Below are 26,491 nucleotides of genomic sequence, written 5' to 3'. Positions count from 1 at the left end.
AATTCTCACAAAATAAAGCAATTGTGAATAGCATGCATTTGCTGGAAGCTTCACCACTTGCTCTCTGTGCAGTCATTAAGCAGAAAAAAACAAAGAATGAAAAAGTTTAACTATTCCCGCAAATTACAGCTCACTACAGAAAGAGCTTTTACCATTTACTCATATGCGTTCATAGACCCAGATGGTAAATCGGGAGAAATTATGTGATCTTTATTTTAGTGACATTTTACAATTGTTTTGTGATCTTCGGATGAAGATTATTGTATGCAGTTTAGGGCAATAATATCATATTTTATTTCTAAAGCACTTTGTTAGCTTTAGGTTTATCTGAACAAGTCGTTTTGATAACACCAACAACACAAAAGCATTGCTGCAGAAAGCTTAAACCTGGTAATATTATCTATCCATTGTGCTTCTAAAAATAAAATAAATAAATTTATATGCCATACATCCTTTTACAAATGCAGGCTCTGTAAGGGATAGAAAAACCCAAACAACAACAACAAAACAATATTTCTCATAACTCTTTAACAATTTTATGTTTTTTTATTTGTTTGCTTGCTCTTTACTTCCCTTTCCCCTCATATTATAGCATTAGTGATATAGAAGCTGATCCCAAAAGATATTCACAGCTCCCAGTGAATTCATCATAAAATGCACATTTGGTATTTTGCAGGGTCAGACAAATATAGAACTATTCATGTATTTATATATATATATATATTCTAGATTTTTTTCACAATGTGAACAAATGCTTGTAAGACTTTTTTTTTTTTTTTAATTAGTAATACCATCTCCAGTTCAGACAGAGTTTGAAAATTAAAGTCAGAGCAATTGCTAAAACAGCACTTTTCTGACAGAAATGCATAATATGTTTTGACCTTTATGAGTTTGTTTCATAAATTGTTAATTTGATATTTGTTTTCTGAACATCTGGTACTGTGTTTAAAAACCTGCTGTTGGTCTTTACACTTAGATCTTTATCTACAAAATGCATTCTATTTGTAAAGATAATGCATTCTTATATTGTTTAGACACATGCCTACTCTTATAATTCAAGGATAAAGAATCTTTGAATCAAAGATGTTAAATACTGCAAAGTAACTCTTTCTTCACTTTATGTATTTAGCATAAATGAATTATTAGTATCAACTGTATGAATTACAAAATTAAAGAACAGGGTTGATAATTTGGTGGGGGGTAGGCACACCTGTCTACTAAGGAAAAAGAGCAAGTAAGTGAGAGACAGAAGACAGAGAAAGAAAGAGAGTAAGAAGGGAAGGAGGAAATGGAGGGAGAGAGGGAGAAAGGAGGAAAGGAAGGGAGGAAGGAAAGATGGGAGGATGGGACGAAGGGAGAATCCTGAACTTCAGGAGAGCAAACTTCAAACTGTTTAAGGAACTGCTGGATAAGATCCCCTAGGAAATTGTCCATGGGGAGAAAGCAACAGAGCTGAGCTGGGAGGAGTTAAGGAGACCTTTCTGAGAACACAAGAGCTTTTCATCCTCCAGAATAAAAAACATCAGGCAGATGAGGTGGAAACCATCATGGCTGAGCAAGGACCTGCTGATCAAACTGATGGAAAAAAAAAAAAAAAAAAAAAAAAAGATAAGCATAAGCACTGGAAGTGGGGATGGGTGGCAAGGGAAGAATATAGGGGTGCTGTCCAGATGTGCAAGGATGGAGTCAGGGAAGCCAAGGCACAGATGGAATTGAATTTGTCAAGGAATGTGAAAAATAATAATAAGAAGAAGACAGAGAGGGGACTTGATCCAGGTCTACAAATATCTAAGATGTGGGGGCAGAGTGGGGAGGCCAGACTCTTTTCAGCAGTGTAGCGAGAGAGGACAAGGGGAAACGGACAGAAACTGGTGCACAGGAAGTTCTGCACGAATGTACACAAGAACTCCTTTACGGTGAGGATGATGGAGCACTGGAACAGGCTGCCCAGGGGGGCTGTGGAGTCTCCTTCTCTGGAGATATTCAAGACCCGCCTGGACACCTGCCTGTGTGACCTGGTGTAGGGAACCTGCTTTGGTAGGAGGGTAGGACTTGATCTCTGGAGGTGCCTTCCAACACCTATGATTCTGTGATTTTGTGTGATTCTGTTATCTTTATCTCTAAATTGGAGAGACATGGATTTGAAGGCTAGACTATTGGATAGATAAATAATTGGTTGGATGGCCACAGCCAGAGGGCTGCTGTCAATGGCTTTATGTCTCAGTGGAGGCTGGTCACAAGTGGTTTCCCCCAGGGATCCATTATAAAATCAGTGCTTTTCAATATCTTTATCAATGACAGGCAGCAGGATTGAGTGTACCAAGTGTACCCTCAGCAAATTTGCTGATGACAGCAAGCTGAGTGGTGCAGTTGACATGAGATGGCATCCAGAGGGACTTGGACATGCAGAAAAAGTGGGCACATGAGAATCTAATGGAGTTCAGCAAAGCTAAGTGCAAGGTTCTGCATTTCAGTTGAGGCAATATCAGATGCAAGTACAGACTGTGTGCACTCAAAGAGTGCTGAGAGCAGCCCTGCAGAGAATGACCTGTGGGTCCTCATGGACAAAAAGCTGGACATGAGCCAGCAGTACGCTCTTGCAGCTTAGAAGGCCAATGATATCCTGGGCTGCATTAAAAATAAGTGGATAGCAGAAAGGTGATTGTCCCCCTCTGTTCTGCCCTTGTGAGTCCCCATCTGGGGCCCGGAGTAGGGGAAGGGTATAGAACTGTTAGAGTGGGAGCAGAGGAGGATCTTGAAGATTATCAGAGGGCTGGAGCCCCTCTCCAATAAAGGAAGACTGAGGGAGTTGGGCTTGCATAACTTGGAGAAATTAAGGCTCCGATGAGATCTCATTGCAGCCTTCCTATTGATTTGAAAAAAATGATGCATGGAACCTTAATGGCAGTTTTGTTACTGTTAAGGAAGGTATTCTTTATTGGCAGCATTGGGATAACTCTCCAAAAATTTTCCCCCAGTTGACTGTTCATGAACAGGATATATTTTCACATTTTACATATTCATTATATTTCTGAATTCATTATCCTATCCACTCCCAGTGATTGCACAAAATGTAGCCTTATTTGTTGATCGTCAGTGTCATCTAGCCTTCTAGCACAGCAATGGTCTATTGTTAGTCCTTGGAAGGGATGTTTACTTCCTTGCAACACTCTTTGTGACCCAAAGATTGCTGTGGTTTGAAAGGAATATCGGAGAAGTCTCTGTACACACAGATAAAGAAGACAAAGGGGAATGTCTTGATGCTGTCTGTCACGTTTTAGGCAAATTCCACTTGTTTTGTGTGGATCCTGGCTTTAATTACTTCCTAAGATCACTATGCTTCAATGGATCTTACAAGCTGGAGGGAGTCTGACTCTGAAAATGTTAAGGGGGAATGGCTTTAAACTAAAAGAGAGAAGATTTAGGTTAGACATTAAGAAGAAATTTTTTATTTTATTTTATTTTTATTTTTTTTTTAACTCATAGAATGTTGAGCCTCTAGAACAGGTTGTCTAGAGAGGTTGTGGATCCCAGAGTCATTCAGGGTCACATTGGATGGCATCCTGGGCAGCCTCATCTAGTGTCTGACAATCCTGCTCATGGCAGGGGCATTAGAACTAAGTGATCTTTACGGGCCCCTCCATCCTAAGCCATTCTATGATTCCATGAAAGGAAGAAAAGAATGGAGGAATGAAGGAAGGTTGAATATAAATAAATTAACCACTGCATTTCTCAACCATATATAAGTCAACTGAGCTTTAGCATTAGCAGCGCCCAGGTCAAGGATTAGTTTGACTAGTGCAATAACACTAGAAACAGTCTTTTGTCTGTACTTATAGTATTTTTTGAGCAGATAGAAATCCACTGTGTTCACTGCCTCAGCAATTAATATAGTTTTTTGAAAGATTAAAATGTGTGAAAAGAATGCATTTCAAGGCAAATTCCTATTATCAGTATCATCTGGGAATAATGCAGGAGAGTAGTAATAGACCGTATTTCTCAGCAGAGTAAGAATTCTCTGTTTATATGCTTAGAGGAAGATAGATCTTCCTTTCAATTTGAGAAATGATGTACAATCAATTTGATACCAGTTAAGATAAATATATAAATAGATAAGATAAATAATATTTTCTCACCAGATACAACCAAAACAGCCTAGCAGTTATCAATAAACAAATTAACAGAAGCTTAACTTTTTGGAAGAAACAAGCAATATGTCACGTTTTTACACTATTAAACTAGAATATGAAATCACTTTGAATTTTAATAAATGTTTTGCAGCACAGCAACATCCTAAGGACAACTTTCATGTCTGGGTATTCCATTCCCTTTAGTGATAGTGGATACCCCTATGTCTGTGAGAGACATAAATTGGTCCAGATTAGGAGGGCAGCAAATGACTTTAAGACTTACAGTTTACATGAGCTACTGCAGAACTGTGTTTTGCCCGAGCCCCAAAAAAATAAAGACTGTGAAACAAGAACAGAACAGTGGAGGGATGGATTCTACCTTAAAGAACATAGTGACAGAGCAAAGACTTGTTTTCATATATACAAATACATGTATTTTTAATTTCACTTAAACCAGTCTGGATCAGCAAAATCTTTTAATAAATTTCTGTTAAAAAAGTGACCTTCCTTGCATAAACTGTAATAAAATCAGTCATAAGAACTAAGAGGTGCTTCAGCATCTTTTATGTACACTATTAAAGAAAAATGTGACTCACTGGTGTTTTTGGGCTACTAAAGATTAAAGATCTTAGTGCTAAACTGTATGAGCCTTTCAGGGAGCTTGTTGACTCAAACATCTAGACTATGGAGCCATACAGACTGGGGCCTTCACAACTGTACAAGGAACTTGTCCAGTGAAAGAATGGAGACTTAATGGCTCAAGTTGGAAGCTTTAAGATCTATGTACCTTCACTCTGGAATCAGAGTGGATGGACTGTTTATTTTCACTTCCTCTCATAGTTCTCATGGCTTATAAACATCAGAATAGGGAGGAGGGGATGCAAGACTGCCAAGTACCCTTATCTAAAAACTCCTGAATCTTCTAGACACAAGTGGGGTGCTACCCTAAGGGCCATCTCAGACCAACAGACAGTGCAACAATGAATGTGCATGCTCACCACTCATGGATCAAGATCCCAGACTCAAGACGTCTCTGGATCCAGGAGTGGTAAAATACATCTTCCTGTAATTATTTCTTACTCTGTCTCTTTTTCTTCTCTTTTCTCTCAATATTCTGGTCTTCATATACTCACTTTTCTTTCATAGTCTTTGCCCAAATTTGCCTTGAAGTAGTTGATAAGGAACTAATATCTATGCTGAGTACCATTATGCTTACTAGTTGTTGCTATAAAATTGCTTGATTTTGCCTCAAATTGGTTGATAAGTTGCTATTAGAAAGCTCAGTAAATTGTCTTGTTTTGTTCCTTGAGTCATTGTCTGGCTCTGTTGCTCCAGCAAGTCCTGGAGAGCAGGGAGTACCCTGTTTGGTGGGATCTCAATGATTTACCTTATTTGTAACCCACCAAATGAGATGAGACAAAAAAATATTCACTTTGATACATAAAATATATGATGTGTTTTGAAGATATTTAGGAGTTGTTCAAAGTGGGAGAATTCAAAATGATTTTATCAATACATAAAGGCTAGATTTCCTTTTTATTATTGGTCTAAACCTCTGTATGACTTCCAGTACCATTTTCTGTGCATCCTGTTGTATTCTACATGTAAATAAATGTTCATTAGACAATGAAAGAAGTAGGATCTTGGCACAGCAGAGCAAAGGAAGTTCTCCTATTTAGAGAAGGCAACTGGAGGATATTTGTTAGCACCAGATTCTCTTTTGCATAAATGCACACATTTATTCAAATGTTTGTATATATACACTTATTCAAATAACTTACATATAAAAAATCATGAGAATTAAAAATGTGATACAAACATAAGTAAGCTAATATAAAATAAATAAAATAACAGTTTCTGGACTGTACCTTAGGCTAAATCCTAACTGACAAAATTTACATTTTCTATAGGGGGATACTAATGGACATAAACTATATAGCCATACAGCTTCACTGGGAAGAGTCTCTGTTGCCTTATTAAAAGTAAAGACATGAGGTTAATTAATGAAATTATATATAGGGTTTTAAGTTTGTCTCATCCTTCTATCTAGAAGTTTGGTTCAGCTGCAAAAATATAAGACAGCATACATATCATGTGTGATTATCTAACAGTTAAACAGATCCAATGCAAACTTTTTTTCAAGAATTTTGTAACGCTTAACTGTCCTCAATACTGTTAAATTCAAAAATAAGCAGCAATATTTAATCTGTACTAACATCAAAACTGATTGGACATACAGTGCACATAATTGATGGGGTTTTTTTGTTTTTGTTTTTTTGTTTTTGTTTTTGTTTTTTCTCTCACAGAGTGGTCAGGCACTGGAATAGCCTGCCCAGGGTGGTGGTGGAGTTGCTGTCACTGTTCAAGAGGCATCTGGGTGAGGAGCTATGAGATATGGTTTCGTGGCTTGTTGTAGCAATGGTAATGGGAGGATGGTTGGACTAGATGATCTTGTAGTTGCTTTCCAACTTTGTGATTCTATGATTTTATGATTCTATGACAACACATAATAAACATTAGAAGCTCATACAGTGGACAAGTTTAGGTCATCATCTACAAAATATATTCTGTTTGAGTAGAAGATGTCTTAACTAAAATACCATGTTTCTGCTAATCATATTGCAGCAAAACCAGAAACAGTCAGGGTTCATTAAGGTTTATAATCATGAAATTACGTAATTGTTTGGATTAGGAGGGATCTCTGTATGTTATATGGTTCAATACCACTCAGGCTGGAACAGTTAGAGCTGCTTGCCCAGGACTATGTCTGGATGTCTTTCAAATATCTCCATGGAGGGAGACTTCACAAACTCTCCAGAAAACATGTGCCAGTGCTCTGTCATCCTTGCAGTAAAGAGGATGTCTCCTGATATGCTTCCCAATGTTTAAATGAACCTCCTGTTTTCTGCTTTGTGCCAGTTGCCTCTTGTAGTGAATGGGCACCACTGAAGAAAAAAAAAAAACAACAACAAAACAAAACAGCTCCATTCTCTTTGAAACTCCTTTCATGTATTTATAGACACTGATTAGATCTCCATTGAACCTTCTCTTCCCCACGCTAAACAGTCTCAGCTCTTTCTACCTCTTCTCATAGGAGAGATGCTTCACAGTCCCTCATCTTTGCGGAACTACATTAGGTGTTCTCCAGTGGGTTCACGTCTGTCTGGAGAGATCTTTATTGGACTCAGTACTTCAGCTGTGGCCTCACCAAAACTGAAGGAAAGGGTTATCTGTCTTGATCTGCTGATGCTACTTTGCCTAATGTAGGCCTGGATGCCATTAGCCTTCTTTATGGCAAAGGTCACATTGCTAGTTCCTGTTCAACTTCATGTCCACCAGGAACTGCAAGTCCTATTCCTCTAAGCTGCTTTCCAGCTGGTTACCTCCAACATATACTGTTGCCTTGGATTGTTTCTCCCTGGGCAGAGTACTTCGCTGCTTTTCCTTGTTAAACTTCATGAAGTTCCTCCCATGTCATTTCTTCAACCTGTCAAGGTCCCATTGTGTAGCAGTGCAAATCGCTGATGCTCCATATGTTCCTCTGTGTTATGTGTACTCTTGCTGAGGGTACACTCGGCTTCATCATCCAGACAGTTAATAAAGATGTTAAATGAAACTGGACCCAGTATTGACCCCTGGGTACATCATTACTGACTGATGTTAAGTTGAATTAGTTAATATGTGTACTGTACATTCCCAAGGAAGGGAAAATAGATCGAAAAATAATTTCTTTGCTTTCAGATCCTACCATTTTAAGGACAAACCACAACGGAGTACTTTGTTCAGGCTTTTAAATCATGAGAAAGAAAAGAATGCCTCCATATATCTCTATTTTGTTAGCATTCAAGTGCTATCTTTGTGTTTTGGTAACACTCCAGCTCAAATAAAGGTATTTGAAGTCAATAGACTTGATTCAACAATGGAGTGCTCTACTTTCAGGTGGCTCAAAGTCACATAGCTGGATAGATTTTAGTTTACTGCAGTGGTTAGCTAAGGTCAATATTGGTAAAAGTAATTGTAAGATGGCAATATCTACAAAAGATTTTCTCCACTGGTCAGGAGTGAACAGAGGCTCATCTTCTTGCAGCCTCCCGAATGACCTGCAGAGAAAATGTTTTTATTTTTTTATTTTTATTATTATTTTTTTTTATTATTATTTCTTGGTAGGGCTATGTCAAATGTTTCTCAGTTAAAAATTACCATTTACTTATTTATTTGTTTGTTTGCTTATTCTTACTTAAAACATGTAAGTAACAATTCATTAGTTTATTGGAAAAATTGACTGTATCATTGCAACCAGGGATAACATCTGACTCAGTTTCTCCAAAATAGTCACAGCCTATTATTTTTCTTAATTTCACAATTCCCAAGAATTATATAAAGTTTCCAATTATATTTTACTCCACTCAACACAACAGTATTTGCAAAACAATTGTAAAAGAAAGTGATCTGTCAAAAGATTCTGTCCTTTTAATGCACTAGAATTTACACATTTAGCTGAAAGAATTGAAAATATATCAAAACACTAATAAAAATTTAGGCCTCCTACAGGGATACAAATGCACATTGCTACTGCCTTTTATTGCTGCGTTCTCTAATAGTCCCTATGGATTTTTTAAGTTCATTTGTTTTGAGCTCTTTTCCTTTCTACTTCCTATATTATAGGATTTTTTATTGCTTTTACTAAGCTGCTTCTTACAGTTCCTTATGATGTGCTGGTTGTAGCATGAATAGCATTTTACAAAAGGCTCTTCTTTTTTTTTTTTTTTTAATTAATATTACTTCAAAAGTAGCAAATGTAGCAAAAACAAACAAGCTAAAAACAACAACAAAAAACAAACAAACAACAACAACAACAAATGAACAAAACACCACCACCAACAACAAAAATGTCAGTCAATCGCTTTACAGTACACTTAATACGGTGTCAAATCTTGCATCCCATGGACCTGTTTAATTTTTTACATTAATTTTTGTAATTTTAAAAATGTTAGGGGTTTGATTCTCCTGGGCTGCTAAATGCCACTGAAGGAAGGAAGAACCAAGGCACTAGTGCTTGGGCTTCTTTTTTCACTGACAAACAGCCTTACCGTTGGCACTGGTGAAGCTGCAGGGATCAAGTAAGGTAAAGTCTTCTTGCTACTGTTTCTAAAGCCTTCCTGAATTGAAACCTTACTTGTTAGAAAGCTATGCAAGTGCTGCTACATCAACGTCTGATTCTGGAAAGTACTCAGGACCTTCGTGTCACTGCAGTAGCTATTCATGAAATTTGCTATGTGATCTCATTCTCCTTAATTTGATGTGAATCAAGGGCATTCAGTATCTGGCAGGATTAGCTTCCTTGTTTTCTGCATTGATGAGGGAGGCAAGATGTTGTAATATGAAAGAAAGAATGGGAGTAGTGAGGGCTTTATTGTTAAAGAGTAAGTCAGTGAAGGTGATAGATGCATATAACAGCTGCTTCTCAGTATTTTCAATCATTTTTGCTTCATCTTTAGTAATTAGGGTTTGCATTAACAAGTAGTAGTGGTTGAAGTTAAAAAACGTTGCTTCCAGAAGTCCCCTAGAAATGGTATGCCACAGCTAGATGCTCAGTTGGGAAACAAAAAAATCTACAAGGCTTCCATGGGAAAAATCCCAAAACAATAAAAAAGTTTAAGATAATAAATAAGAGAAAATAAAAAAGTATATATATAAGTCTATAACTCTGAAACTTAAAACTCTAGTTTTCTGTTTCCCAAGAAAAAGATTAAGTTTCATTCCAAAGTAATTTTGCCTGAACTGTAAGTAGAAATACACATACAAATTAAAAGAATATTGAAGAGTACAAATGAAGGACATTCTGATATATATATATATATATATATATACATATATATATATATATATATATATATGAGATATATATGTAATTTCATGAAATAGGTAGCCATTTCTGACTACTACTTGAGTTATTTTAGTGTTTTTGCTGGTCCTAAGCACATTTTTTTTTCACGTTCTGTGTTATCTACCAATGTCTCAGAGATTCTCTGATTTCCTGTATAAGTTCCTGTAAGCTTTTTGACACTGAATTATGTTTCCCTTTCCCAGACTTGAGCAGTGAATAATTCCCCAAGTAGTCCATGAGTGAGATCGATGCTTTCTGGAACATGTGCATCTAATAATACATCTTGAGCTTCAAATTAGTTTTGCTGCACTTCTTGTACACAAGGCCACACAATACATGATTGCTCACTGTAGTGCCTTTCTGAGGTTTACAAGATTCTGTAGTAGCCCGCTTCAGCCTTTTCTTTTAACTCTTGTACTGATTAAACCTGACTAAGAACCAAAAAGATACATAAATCCGCAAGCTGTGCTACATGATATCTGAGGGACAGACAGGTAGCTCTTTGGATTATTCTGTTCAAACATAGAAATTAAACCAAAAGTCCTAAGAAGACTCACATGTATGACAGATCATCCACACCAACAAAGTCACTGAGATAATTGCTAATGGCATACTCTGCAGTTAGTCATGAGCCATTTCCTGTGTAGTGTTTTCCAGTTTGTAAAAGATCAGATAGTTTTCAAGCTTCTCTGAAAACCCACAAACCCACATCAGCATCTTTGGGAAATCAAGTATAATGATCTGTCCTCTTTCTCAGCATAAAAACAATCTGATATACAGAGAAAACCCACAGATACAGGCACATGTGCATGTATAAATCAGGAATTTCCTGAAACTGCACACCAAGCTTACCCTAATCACAGAACTGCAGGGCTTGGAAAGGATTTCAAGAGAACACAGAGTCCAACTCTCCTGCTAAAGTGGATACTTTACACTAGGTCATATAGGTAGGTGTTCAGCCAAGTCTTGAATATCTCCATAGGAGACCTGACAACCTCTCTGGGCAACCTGTTCCAGTGCTCTGTCACCCTTATCACCAAGTTGTTCCACATGTTAGTAGGGAACTTCCTATGTTCAAGTTTTAGGCCATTGTTCCTTGCTCTACCCACCGAGAAGGACCTGGCTTCATCCATTTGCCTCCCACCTACCTTTAGATATTTACAAACATTTATCAGATCCTTTCTCAGTTTACTTCAACTAACAGAAAGTTTTCATTTGAAAAGGTTTGAGATCATAACTTTTTTCTAATCCCTTTCCTACTAGTTGATTATTGATCTTCAACTAGAAATAAAGTTGTACACAGTAAGAACTGTGGCTAAAAATAAAAATAAATTTTAAAAAGTCTATATCTATGAAAGCAAAACTGTAGGCACATTTGCCATCTTTGCCTAACTGTAGGCAAAGGTTAATCTCCCACAACTTTCCTGATCTTTTTATGGAAGAAGTTCTGGGTGCTAAACATTTAGGTACAATAACTGCTTTTCTTACAAGTGTAGTCTGCATGAATACACATTGTTTACAAGTCTAAGTAAATGTCAGTATTTTTCCATGTAATACCAGTAAAAATTGCTTTAAGTACAACAGTTGGAGCTGTAAGCTGCAAAGTAAGTTTTATTTTGTCTTTTCTTCTTGTAATCTGTAAAGCACTTAACATTTTTCTGACTCCTGTGATAGTCTAGCTATTAACAAGGACCGGTACTTGCCATGTGCAGAAGAATAAGCTTTTCATAATATTTATCCAAAACTACATATACAAACAGGCATTTTCAATTTCTTTTTAGCCTTGCTGAACTAGAGATTAAGGATTCATTGCACCTAATATGTGTAATTTCTCCCACTTCTACTGTAGCAAGATTGTATAAATGGAGTAAATAAAAGATCAGGTCCTATGTTGCTAGGAAACATAGCATCTATGCATATATCTATTTCTTATGGGATTACCATCTAGCACTCTCTCTTCTGATTTTGTAAAAATATTCATCCTACACAGGTTGGATGCTTTACAGGTGATTTACAGTGGCAGTATTTATATTGTTCAATCCAAACACAATCTGCATAGAACTCAGCTTTAAGTGTTTAATTACCCTGTCTTTATACAGTTTACCCGCTAGGATGTGGATGTATATGCTTCTTCTCAAACACGTAGCAATACACTGTTGTACAGCAAAATAAAGAAGTTAAGAACATGCAAATAGATGAGTATTCACACATTTGAAATAAAAAATCCTTATTTTTCTGTACAAGTAGACCTATACAACAATCATTCACAAACTCAAACATAGGAGAGTGTTACCAGTGGTCCCTTTCACGCCAGGATTCAAGGGCTAAGCCTCCGCAAATCCGGCCTGGTCCAGCCGGGGCCCATTTATCTACACGTTCACACCAATATGGTGAATAGCTAAATGGCGTTTTATTGTGTGTGTTAGCAGTTTAAATAAGCCACTATCTACTTCGTCTACACCCCTTCTACATATGCATAACTCCTTTTACATATGCATAACCGAGCAGGGGAGGGCCTATCGCGTTACATCCCGAGTGTTCGTGCATGCCTAATGCAACAGGAGAGTCAGGGGAGAGAGAGTCATTCCTTATTATTAGCCAGTTACTAAAGTGTAAAGTATGCAATACCAAAAAAAAAAAAAAAAAAAAAAAAAGCCAGGGTTTTTATTAAAAATAGACTGAGAATGTAGGTAGAAAACTGGTAGAGATTAATCACATGAGCTGGAGGAATATTTACTTTCTCAAGGTTGCTAATGAAAACCTAAAGGTAGATATCATTCTACCCAGTGAAGCTGAAGTAAAAAAACAAAAACAACAAACAAGCAAACAAACAAAAACGTGTAGGTTATTCTAATAAAATGTCTTGTCTATCTAGTGCATCTCTATGTTTTCATTTTCCTATGGTGATGACAGCTTCACCGTGTGGTAGATTTCAAGAATAGCATGTGCTGCTGTGTAAGCCAAGCTAGTTACCAGAATACAGGCCAGAGACCGGTGATTACTACACTCTGTCCCTTAGCTTCTTTTCTACATAGATGAAAACAATCAGCTAATTTTGGTAAGAGGAATGAGAAGGTAAAGTAAAGCACCACTATGAATTACAGGGTTAGGGCTTCTGACTACTGTCACTGTACATACTATTCACAAATCCTAGCCTGAGGCACTTTCAGAAGTTTAGGAAACAAACAAAGAAGTTTGCATTCTGGAGTAAGAAATAGAATAGCAATACCTGTAGTTCTCACAGTAGTAAATATATTTCTCATGTTTCTACTAAAATACATGCGTATCAATATGATATCAGCTTGGTCTGCCCTAAATTTCATTTGGAATTATTGATAAGAAATAGATGATATAGCCAATGGAGGTAGGAAGGAATGTTTACTTGGAAGATGTTAGAGATTGTTATTTATTTGTTCATTCATTCTGCCTTTTTATATTTTTCCTTCCCCCATTAGGTTGTATGGGAATAATTTTTTTTTTATTATTATTATTTTTTATTTTTTTCTCTTTGATTCCACAGTGGCTGATTTATTTAACTTTTTCTCTCCAACAAAAATGCAGAAAGATAGATTGCTATCTTGACCACAACCTTGATGGGGAAAAACAGAATTGAAAACATGGGAAATTAAAAGGAAATTTATTACTTCTCTGAAATAGAAATATTGCTTTTATTAGCAGAATTCTTTCTGTTTCTCTTTCTTTTTTTATTTTCTCATTCTGTTCTCCATGGCATGAAGACCATGACAGTAAAAATCAAAGAGCAGATCAGCCAAGGCTGTTCCCTCTCAACAGACCCCTCTCAATAGAAATTTATCCCCTTCATCCTTCTGAAAACCTCCCCTGAAGACCACACGGCAAAACCACTTTTAAGAATTCTCAGTTGAGTTTTCATGTTCCTTTCCAGGGAGAAATTCAAATTTATTAATTTGCTCATCAGTTCATATGTATTAAGTAATATCTAAACTCATCATAATCTGCACAAGAAGATTAATGAGTCTTTGGAAGTACTTGTCAAAATAAAAATTAAATTTCAAAAATAGGTAAAAATCATATTTTCATGCTTTTTCATCTTTTTTTTTTCCTGAAAAAAAATGCACATTCAGAGATTTCATAGATTTCAAATTACTAAGATAGCAGAATAAGAGCCATAAAAATTCACATTTATTCAAATATGATAAAAGCATTTACTTTGTAGCAGGTTGCTTGGCATGTATTTAAAAAAAAAAAAAACAAAAAAAAACAGATTGGGATGAACAATTAACAATGCCAAAACTTCATTTTGTATGTATCAGTCTAATTACTTATTAATTTTTGTATATGTAATGCAAATATCTCGATTCTTCTGAAAATATGAATGCTCTTCTGTAGGAGGCATGTTGTGAGGTACTGTACAAGTAAATGTGAGAGTACACAGGGTGTATCAAGGTTTATTTTACACCAGTACACAGTTTTGTTTATTAATCTCCACACAATCCTAAAACAGCTTTGGGAGACACAATAACACTTAATTTTTCAGTGTTAGATAAAACAACAACGACAGCAAGAAAAAGGAAAGATAAGTAAAGCTTTGATAGATATTTTAATAACCCACTACCCGGTGAAATTTTAAAAACAATCATGTATCATTTTAAATGACTTAGTTTGTATAATATGTGAAAGTAGAGTTTCACAGTAGTCTTTAAAAACAACGCTTTTAAAATCTGAACTGCTTTCCTTTCCTTCTAAATAGAACACACATCATACAGAATGAAAACATCTACATCAAACTGAGCAACAGACAGATTTGAAATATAAAGTGCAATTTCATATTCAAGGTTAGTCTGAGACTCAATGTTTGAAATTATTTCAAGCACAAACCTAACAAATATGCTTAACAATAATTATAGCCCATGTTTCCTCTAAAATGTTCTTTGCTTATTGCTCAGCATGAAGCATAGCATTATTTTTCCATTTGACAAAAACATATCAAATAAACCACTTTTCCATCTCATATATTTCACTTTTTGATATCAGTCAGGAAAAATAGAAGCCAAAGTTATCAACATGAGAGCAAAATGAATAGATATTCCCAAAGTCTGGATACATTGGTCTTATTTTATTTTTATTATTATTATTACTTTTTCCCAATAAAAGAGAAAAAAGAAAAAAAGAAAAAAAAAAAAAGGAAAAAAAAAAGAGAGAGAGAGAGAGAGCAACCATTTATTTTAGTCTTGCAGAATAGTATCAATTTCATGATAGTTTTTCTTTTTTGATAGTTGTTTCCACAGCAAGTGAAAAGTCATGAACAAAGGTTATTGAAAAGATCACTGAAAAGAAGAATTTTGATCCCTAAGGAAAGACTTGTGAGTAAATATGTCTTTATGTTTCTCCAGCTGTTGAGATTTACTTTTCATATCCTTCCCCATTTTTCAGCAATTTCACATTCCCTCAATCCTCAATCATCAAAATGTCCTGTGTTTTTGTAAGAGAGACAGCCCTTGCTCTGCATATGTCATATGATGGGAAAAAAAAAAAAAAAAAAAAAAAAAAAAAAAAGAATAAAAAAAAAAAGGTACAGTTTGCTTTTTGCTGATAAATTCTATTCTGGTATATAAACTTGAATAAGAACTATTAAGAAGAATAGCTATTGTTAATTATTAGAAAATTCTATCAGACAATGACTGATAAAATGGGGGAAAAAATACAGCTTCTGAGCCACCTTACTCCTAAGCCAAACAAAACATATTTTCTCATCATTTGGAATTTCTGAATTGGATTCCATAAAACAGCAAATGGCGTATTAAAAACATGTATGTTGAGTGTTTTGCTGCCCTCAGCAGGACACCATATAATTTTGCATTCTAGTTGGCAAACTCCTAGTTCAGTGAACTGAAAGTCATGCTCCCTGCAATACATCAGCTATAATGAACAGTTGGGTGATGAATGTCACATGATGTATGTATAATTGCTATCAGTTCAAATTGATTTTCCAAAATAGAGAAAACTAGGAGAGGTCTAGTTGATCAAAGAGAAATAGAACGACAGTTAAAAAAACAAACAAACAAAAAGCCACTTCCAAAAAAACATCTAATGCAGTTATTTTAAAATCTATTGTTGTTAAAAAAATATATAAATAAATAAATAAAAAACCACCTTTAATTGCCTCTAACAATAAGCTTATTATCAAACCTCTCTTGTGCACATACTTGCCTGTGGAAGAGCTGTAATGCAGAACTCACTGTTTTATCCGCTTTTATAAAAAAATAAAAAAATAAAAAAAAATAAAATACTGATCATTTTTTTAAAAAGAAGAAAATCAGCTTGCTAATAAAACAGTGTTCAGTTGGTGGCAGAAGCATATTTCTTTTCAAAGAAGAGGAAAAAGTTCAATGTCATTAAAACAATATTTTAAATAATTTGTAACTACAGTACTATAACACTTCCCCATGGCAATGAATTATATAGACACTGGCACACAAAATATGGTTTATAGTTGATTGCTACCTGAGGACGTTTTTCAAGTTCACATATTTTACAGGTTTCAGTAATTGAGAATCTAACGCTTCTATTTTCATCTCAATGGTGAACTGGTATGTGTCTCTCGAATACCTCATATTTAACATGAGAGAAAAATCCTCATTAAGGCAAAACAGAAATTATTATTAGTTACAAACATAAAACAAACAAACAAACAAATATACAAATGTTCATTGAATTTTTTTATATAACGAATCGTGAAAAAATGATCTGGTCTTCCTAAATAATTTGTTTGTAACATATGAAGACAGTAACCTTTAGAAAGCTGTTCTAAGCATCTTTCTTTTTAAAATAAATATTCTGTTGGAAATCCAAAGAAAGCACAAGCAAATATTTTTTTCTCTAGGCAGGTTATTGATCATTAACACATGAGATGAAATTCAACAGTGAACAACAAATATTCTATCTCCTTGCATTTGTGTCCACCTAAATAAGATCCTCACAGGAAATTTGAGATTATAAAACAAATTTTATTGTCTCAGGAGCTGAGAATGAGCCTTCAAGGTATGACAGAGATCATACTTGCCCCATACTAGGCAGAACCTAAAATATACATTTTAATATCAGATTGATCAGCCTTCCTGAAACTACTATGCATTAAAAGATAACAATAATGATAATAGTAATAATAAGTTAAATTCTTAGATAGCTAATTGTTTCAAGATAACAATAAAAATCATTTCCACACAAATCTATCTCCAGTAGGTTTCTATAGCTGAAATCCTAACTTTGGTATGCCTCCTTCCAAACTTCATGTGAACTCGGATAACAATAGAATTATTTGGCTTCAAAAGCAGTGCAAAGAACCGCAGGATGTGTCAATCTGCAGGCCTAGTTTTGACTTTTTAAAAGTCACAGGAGTTGTATACAGGAACTTTATGCATGCTGTCTTAACAGCCTAAGGGTAATAAAAGTTACTGTGTAGCAGTAGCTCTAAATCAACATAAATGATTCCTTCATTTCATCTTTCAGCCTTGTGTAGAAGGAGATCTAGAAGAAAGAGGAAGAGCTGTTGTTAAAGAAATGCAGCTTAATCCCTGAAAAGAGAGGTTAACATTCCTTTCTTCTTCATACTTCCAATTAAGGTTGAGCCAAAAATAAAATACGAAGGATGACTTGACTTTTTCTTTTTTTTACTCTCCTAGTCTGCATTCAGGAGACTTTGTGTGGAAGAAAAAACAAAACAAAACAAAACAAAACAAAAAACCTTGTGCTAGTTCTTCCTAAGGCTTAGGTGTGGTTTCCAGTCTCACAAGTAAAAAAAGTACATAAATAACCAGAACAGCTTTTTCCTGCACTCAGGGTAGCTTGCCAGAATTCTCATCCCAGAATGGATGCTTATGCATATCCAGCATATTCTGTGAAAGACATTTAGAGAAATCGAGTTTTCTCCTTCCTCAACTCATTTCCAAACAGCAGGGTAGAATGAAATATTTTGCTTAAAGATTCCAAAGAAGTCATCATTCTCAAGTCTTCATACTCGAATTAGATTTTTTTATTATTTTGTTTTATTTTATTTTATTTTATTTTATTTTATTTATTTATTTATTTTTCTGGTTTAACAGATTTGACTTAAGTGGCCACAAGTGGAAGTTTGGCCACAGACAGGAACTTTGTTGTTGCATATATTTAAAATCAGCACAAACACTTATTATAGTTTTGGTTTTGTTTGTGTGTTTCCTGCTTTCTTTTCCTTTGTTTTGTTTTCCTTTATTTTATATGCTTGTTTTCACCTGTCTATTTCTTTTCACTTAGCCATCATAGGATTTGTGTTTCTGCCTCTGGAGGTTATTCTTCTAGTAATAGCATCTGTCCTCACGGTGAGCCCCATAGACTTTCATCAGTTCCCTCTGGCTCTGCTGTCCACTGTCTAAGCTGCTTCTTGTTTCCCATCTTCAGTTTTTCTTCCAAATTTTAAGTTGAATATAATGACAAGTCTCCTTCCTACCAAAAAACATAACGTAGCTTACTAGTAAAGGAGGTGCATTTCTGGTTTTGGTATTTGTAGCATGGGTTTGATAGCGTGTGGTTTTTGTTGTTTGTTTGTTTTTGTTTGCTGTGTGTATGTATATATGTGCGTGTGTTAGTTTTTTTCCCCCTATTTCCTATTCCTTAATGTCTGCAGCATCACATTCCTGTTTCACTTCCAAAATTATCAGATGACAAATAATCAGATGCCAGTCTACCAGCCTGCTTTGGTTAACATACAATTTTACACTGTGGACTTCCTTTCGCTGTGTTTCTTCTCCAGCCTTCAGGAACAACTTTGAGAGGTGATTAGGTGAACTCATTCTCAGAATCACAGAATCCTTACAGTTGAAAGGGACACTTATACTGTCTTTGTGTGCCTCCGTTGCGCAGTGTTAGAAGTGCCACTTGCAACACCGGAGACCTGGGTTTGAATCCCCTCTGTGGCGCAAGTGGTAGAAGTGTCGCTCTGCTACACAGGAGGCTCAAATCCCGGGGGTTGGACTCGATGATCTCTAAGGTCCCTTCCAACCCGCACGAGACTGTGAGACTGTGACTGTGACCTCTTGCTGACAGCGAAACTAGAGTAAGACAGTCATTGCTATTGTCCAGTAAACCTGAAGGCTGGGTAACAAAAACTGAAACTTGACATATATGATTGGGTGGAGGGATATCAGGTCAAAGACACATCATGAGTACAATGTGCTTGCTATCACTGACCTTGACTTTTCTCATACTGATCACATATACATGAAAAGGAAAAAAATCAAAATAAAAAAATCAAAAAAATATCTTTCTTAGCTACCTTTGATAAACATATCTAAAGAACGCTTCTTTTGCATCATGTGGTTCATGATTAAACTGTTGAGCTTTTATGATCCTGTTATGTAACATAATGAAGGAGTTTCTGAGTACATAACAGCATAACAAGCATATTTGATTATGAGTCTAAAAGACAAATACACATCCCAGGACAATTTTCCTCCATATAATTACCAGAGCATTATGTAGGAGTAGCAATTTGGTACTTTATCCACAACATGTTTGTGTTTCTCCTTGCCTTGTAATTTTTTAGTTTAAAATTAAAGAGAAGAAAAGAGAAAAAAAAAAAAAAGAAATAAAATAAAATAAAGGAAAAAAGAAAAGAGAAAGAAAAGAAAAAGCATTAATTGGACTAAATCTGATCAAAATATTTTAGCTAGCATCTTGTCTATTCATAGGATATATTAATTGTATTACTTAGATTAGTCAGCAGATTCTTCACCAAGAAAGTGGTTGGGCACTGGAATAGGCTCCCAGGGAAGTGGTCATGGCAAGCAGACACTAGAAGTCAAGAAGTGTCTGTACAATACTCTCAGCTATACTGTGCGATTTTTGGGTGATCCTACATGGAGCTGGGAGTTGAACTCAGTGGTCCTTATGGGATCCTTCCAACTTGAGTTATTCTGTGATTCTAAGTGTACATGTGGAAATTCTACTAGCATTCCAAAGACGAGATGTGCTTCTGAGTAAAGTACAATTCCTGTTCAGTAGAAGAGCCATAGACTAAATAAAATTTAGGTATCGAAATTGAGCTGCTACAAGTTCTAATGTTTACCTACCTGGCCACCAAAGTTAAAGCCTGAGCTGTGAGTAACACTGCTTTACAGTATATACTGACAGAGAGTTACTCTGTCTTTCAGAATAGGGTTTAATATATTTACATGCTATAAATGTAATAAATGCAATAAGTGAAAACATACTTCAAATGAGGTCACCTGCTGTTACACTATAGAAGAACTCACTAGGAGATGATTTTGGAAAATTTCCTTCATTCAGACTTCTCTTAAAGGGACTTCATTTTTTAAAAGATAGAATAATTCCTTTTTTTTTTTTTTTTTTTTAATCTATCTAATCTTATCTATTTGTCTTTTAGTAAGGAATGGAAAAAAATATGGGCTTGGTCTTTTTAGATAGCTGTTAGGACACTGAAGCAAGCAGTTTGAGACCCAGTGGTCTGTTCTACACTCTGCAGTAAAGAATGCGTGTATCTGCTACCTTGGAAAGTTCACAGGCATAAAGTCAGCACATATTATATGCTGTACAATACAAAATCAATGTTCTTTTCTCTGCTGACACAATGGTTTGGTTTTCTTTTTTTTGGTGTATGTGAAATAGAGATGGGATTAAAAACATGAAAGCTTCTTTGACACAGTGACTGAATGCCAGCGCTTCTACTTCTGCACTACTGAACCATGCTCAACTGTCTCTGCTCATCCTAAAGACTATACAGAAGTTAGGCAAGCATAAAATTATACACTACATCAGTTTTTCAGATTGTAGTTTTGAACTTAGTAGCTCAGTTCTTCTGATATCTGTGCTCTTGTTTAAGATACTTTCTGTGAGTTTACTTAGTGTAAACATTTTGTTGTCTTCTTTTTGATAATAAAGCACAACTTCTAGAAGAAACCTTGTCATATAATTCAACATTTTATTATTTTTATAGGAATCCCTTTCCTTCTGTTTTCTCTGAAGGTAGTAAGTTATCATTTGGGAGTGAATATTAGAAGAGGAGGAAAGAAAGAAAGTAAAGAATAAAGTGAAAGAACAGAATACATAGTAGAAGATAATAAAATGTAAATGAAAGTTTTGCTTGTGTAAGAACCTGTGCAAATGATCAAGGGACACATAATCTCATCAGCCCTAGACACAAAGCCAGTTATGATTCTCCCACTTCCGCACATTAATCAGCATCTGTATTACCAGCTGGTAACATTTTGTGCCTAACCTTTTGTGCCTAAATAAGTGTCAGGATTTAATTTCCCACTCAGGTGCCATTTCAGATGCTCAACTTTCGAGCAGGAGTGGCAGTTATGGCTCAGACTCCATGGAGGCTTGAAAATATTGGGCAGCAGGAAGCAAGAGGTCCTTCAAGAGATTGTATTGCATCTATGGGCCACAGTTATCACCAGCTGCCTCATGCAGAACACATAATCAAAGATATAATACGCAGGAAAAAGCTATCTTTCGCTATTTTCAGTTACCTTTACCGCTTAATAGCAATTGAAATTCTGGTGTGTAGGCACACAAGGCACTGATTTATTATTATTATTATTATTTCCCCTCATTATACAAGAATGCTACAATGACAAAAGCCTGGACATTGATGGAAAGTACAAGTGTAAATACCTAATAGGTAGGAAGTGCATATGATGAATACAGGCCCATATCCCAAACTGTGACCCAGAAAAATGGATTATATTGTATTCTATGTCCTTAGCCATGGAAAAAGCAAAATAAATTTTGACAATGAATGGAATTAGGTTATTTGGTTCAGCTGACAACCAACACTAATACTTTTTATAAAAGTGGTGCATTAGCCTGTAAGAGCTTATAAAGCACATAAAATTAATCTTTGAAACAAAAGTGAGAAAAATAATCTCAAGAGCTAATTATCATTAGGTTTAGCTTTTAAATAAAAGACCCAGTCAATATTTTGTAGAGGTCTATGGTCTGAAGAAGGCTGAAAGCCACTGCAGAGGAACATAGAACGTAGAAGTTACAATTGTTAACATCAGTTACATGAAATTGACACAGAAGTAAAAGAGGAAATAGATACGTTTTTAACCAATATAGAAATTAATTTTTTTTAGAGTCATACTCAATTCCAATCAATTATTATTCCTAATTATTCTTTCTATTTGAGTAGTTCTGTGCCTTATTTTGTCTTTTCATGCACCTGAACTGATAATGCTCTTATTTACTCCAAAATTACTTTCAGTTATTAATAACTTAATCAAACATTATGATGTTATGCTAACAAATATTTACATTTTATACTTTATTTACCCCTTTAAAAATTCTTAAAGCATCTTGATGCTTTAAAACATTTTTTACCACTAAAATCTTTATTACCAGAACTAATGATTTCCACTGGTTTGAAATCATATCAGTTTGCACCTAAAATGATTAAATCACAAATAATATTGTTGCATATTTTTTCTCCACCAAAATAAAAGCTCACTCCTTCAAAAGCAAGAAATCAATGACTTCTACCAAGTGTTGTAGCAAAACTTAGATAAAAAATTGAGACAAAGATTCATAAACTTTCATCCTATTAAAAATAATAAGAGTCAGATGCCTAAAATTCATAATAGATCTGGACTTAAAATCTTGGAGATTCACAAAATTGTATTATTTTAATGAGGTAGGGAATGAATAAATAAATAAATAAATAAATAGTCCTTACTAAAAGACAAAATATAAATTACTCCAGAACAACAAAACTGTTAAGTTAACAATGAACAGAATATCAATTATCAATTATTATGAAAGCTCAGCTTTAGGAGAAACCTGTAGTAATAGGTTCTCTATCAACTTCTTCTGATGACTGCTAAAGATAACTTCTCTAATCTATTTCAGAACTGAGATTTTCTCACAGAGTACATTCTATTGGCAGTTCACTCCCTTTTAAATTAAGGCTCTACTGAGTTACATGTGAGAAAACTTGCTGTGACTCAGAATGCATAGGAGGATTTATTCTCAGTATCTCTGCCAGCCAAAGCTTTGAGAGTATTCCAGGAGAAAAACACAACCACTCTGGTAGAAGTTCATGATCATACTGAGTGTTCTGAATATTTTCTGGAAAAGTGATCTCAATTGCACAGCCAGTGAATAAATAAGAGCTGATAAAGAAATATTTCCCACACTATGGACAGAGTAAACAAACTATACATTTAAACTATGTTCTGAAACCACACATGTCCTGGAGCAGCAGTAACAAAGGCTTCTACTGGGATGTACCAGATAATAAATACAATATGATTTCTGAGCTGCAGAAAGTTTTCTTAGAAATGGCTCCACAATGTCAAGAAAGGTAATGTTGATGCAGCAAAGAAACAGATACTTGGGAAAGAAACAATTAAAAATCTTGAGGAAGGCATGGTGTACTTTAAGTGCACAAAATATATGATTTTTCAATCAGTAGACAGGAGTTAAGTGAATTCCTTAAAAAGAATAGAAACAAAAATGTGAGACTTGACCAAACAAAAACGACACTGAGTGGATGAAATGTGCTAAACAAAATCCAGAACTTTAAAATATTTTAGATGAAAATATCAGGAAAATACAACAATGCTAGGGGTGGAAATCAGATCTGATATTTCTGTTTGCACTTTGCCCTGTCTATGACTATTGCAACATGACCCGCATACTGGTGATGTTTGGTTCGATTCTCTACCCTTTTCTTATGGCTTATGTGGCAATGTGATCAAACACTAATAACAAAAATTTAAAGAGAGTTATCTCAGAAAGATTCAACTTACAAGTTATTATGTCTATAACCTCCCTTGATGGAGTTTCCTCCCTCATTTTTCTGAATCTCCATTCAGAAAGTATGAGGTACCATACCATTCAGAGGTACTGGAGCAGGTCCAGAGAAGGGCAATAAGGCTCATGAAGAACTTGGAGAACTAGCCCTACGAGGAGAGGCTAAGGAAGCTGGGGCTGTTTAGTCTGGGGAAATAGAGGCTGAGGGGAGACCTTATCGCCCTCTTCAGTACCTGAAAGGTTCTTATAGTGAGAGTGGGGTAGGTCTCTTCTCACTAGTGAGAAGTGACAGGACGAGGGGAAATGGTCTCAAGTTGTGCCAGGGCAAGTTTAGGTTGGATATTAGGAAGAACTTCTTTACAGAAAGGGTAGTTAGGTACTGGAATAGGCTCCCCAGGGAGGTGGTTGAATTGCCATCCCTGGATGTGTTTAAGAGCCGTTTGGATGTGGTACTCAGGGATATGATTTTGTGTAGGGTTTTTAGAGTTAGGGTACTGGTTAGGCTGCGGTTGGACTTGATGATCTTCAAGGTCTTTTCCAACCTGGGTAATTCTATGATTCTATGAATATATCATCTGCTAACAGAATCATAAGACTCTAACATGAAGTGTTTTGTAGACAGAAATACCTTAGCTGCACTGTCACAAAGCAGAAGAATATCTTTATCCTTAAGATTTAAAGATTTATTCCTTTTTTTGGTGGAAACACACTGTTTTTCAGCACAAAATGACAAAAAGTATTTACTCATGTGCTGCAGTTGTCTCCCATTCTGAAGTCATTTCTTATTTGTTATGTGCTATAAAAGTATGTAGTTCCCTTGATGGTGTCAGTGTAACATTAAATGAGTAGCAATCAAAAAGAAACTAGATAACTGTACAGGTCCCACTTACAAATATCTGTTTTGCTGTAAGAGGCAGGAAATTACTGAGGGAGAAAGAAAACAATAAACTAAAAAGAATGAAACCTCTGAAATTTCTATTTATTAACACTGATATTGTAACTTGAAGAAGGATTTCATAATTTTAGAAATAAAGTGAAGGCTAATACGTAGGAAAGATACTATTCACAGTACTTTAATACTAATGGCATTTTGCTATAAAGTTTGTCTTTCAAAATAGTCTTCTTCATCATTTTACCAGTGCAAAAAGGGATTTTTTTTTTACATAAATGAGAAACAAAGGATTTATTTAAAGATCAAACTATTTGTGTCTATAATCTTATTTAAAAAACAAAACAAAACAAAACAAAACAAAATGAACAAACAAAATTAAAAAAAAAATTAGAAATGGAAATCTGTATAGAAGGATCTGTGGCATAAGAAGAACTCTATACTGAACAAGTAATGGTGATAACAGTACACCAAGGTAGAAACGTAAACAAAATACTACCAACACTAAGAAGTGTCTCAAGGGGAAAAAAAAAAAAAAAAAAAAAAAAAAGGTGATACTACAGGCAGGTATTCCTAAAATTCTCAGTTAAGAAGATAACAAGATAACTGGGGAAAGGTAATCTCCAGTGAAAAAACAGAATCTCCAGAAGAAGACATTGTGATTTTAAAATACTCTTATGGATTATGTTGTTGTGGAATAATAATTATAAAAGCTTGGATGACCACTGAATTAAAAGAAAGTTAACAAGTTCAGTGTGTAAAACCAGTATATTGTGTCCTTAACTTCAAAAGAAATGAACTGCAGAGTTAAAAACTCTGTTGTATCTACATTATCAGAAAAGCTCAGCAGATACCATGATCTGCATTTTATTGCCTACATATTATAAAGTACTCCTTGTGATGCCATCACATTAATTGAAAGTTACAGATAATTATGCAATTTTTTATTGATAAACTGCTTTAAAAAAGATATCAGAAGGAGACAGAGTGGAGATCAACCTGTGCTCAGTGTATAAGCTCTCCTATGAGACTACCATTTTGTATCATCTATAAGGAGAACTAAGAGAATCACACTTAAAGATTAGGCAGATCAATCACATAGAAACCACAGAAAGCTGTCACCATTACAGTGGTTTCAAGAAAAGCTATGAGGTGTGCCATGTCTTAGTTGCGGCAGATGTATTTGCCAGGACGTGAAGGCAGAGGGCATAGCATGGAAAAAAAAGTAAACTTAAACTGACATTGCTAGTGTCGCTAAAGTGGATTTCAAAAGTGAGAATACTCAGCAACAGATAGGTTCATATACTTGAGGAAGCAAAATTTTGTGATTCATTCCTATGAATCGTTCCTATCACTGATCTGTTACTGATGAGTTTATATTTGTTTAAAAAAAAAAAAAAAATAAAAAAAAAATCAGTTAATATACTTTATCAAGATCCCTGTTTGTTTTGTTTTGTTTTTTCCAAAGGATATAATAATTGTTTAGGGTGCTTTGATCAATGCACTTGACACAATGAATATTTCAAGATCATATCAGCTATCTACAAAGTTCCTAAAGAATTTATGGGTCTTTTCTTTTACATTAACTTAGGCCCTTTTGTCCTTCTTGAACAATTGATTTAATACTTGATTTAAGTATTTCTACATTAATAGCTGTCTTGTGTTCACATTCCTCTGAGTACTTTGTTTTCATCTGCATGACTGTTTTCTACTGAAGTCCATGAGTGCTGTTATTTTATATTACCCATGGGTTTGATTAGTGCGTTGTAGAAACATGAATACCAAAGAATTAAT

At 35.1% G+C, this 26,491-nt stretch overlaps 1 long non-coding RNA gene across 4 annotated transcripts in view; it reads left to right on the top strand.

The window, feature by feature from the left end:
• Positions 1 to 26,491, top strand: part of LOC107308029 (uncharacterized) — a 56,858-nt gene that overhangs the window by 12,517 nt on the left and 17,850 nt on the right. For 3 of the 4 annotated variants that reach the window (XR_014948258.1, XR_014948259.1, XR_014948257.1), the window contains exons 2-3: positions 6,437 to 6,507; positions 15,273 to 15,359. This is a non-coding gene — a long non-coding RNA (uncharacterized LOC107308029). The remainder of the gene's footprint in view (positions 1 to 6,436; positions 6,508 to 15,272; positions 15,360 to 26,491) is intronic. The other variant, XR_014948263.1, reaches the window with a different exon arrangement.

The sequence above is a fragment of the Coturnix japonica genome, chromosome 1, assembly GCF_054131305.1.
Source record: "Coturnix japonica strain WE chromosome 1, WE-NBRP24, whole genome shotgun sequence".
Lineage (NCBI taxonomy): Eukaryota > Metazoa > Chordata > Aves > Galliformes > Phasianidae > Coturnix > Coturnix japonica.
Note: the sequence above shows the minus strand (reverse complement) of the source record. Positions and strands in the feature narration are given on the sequence as shown.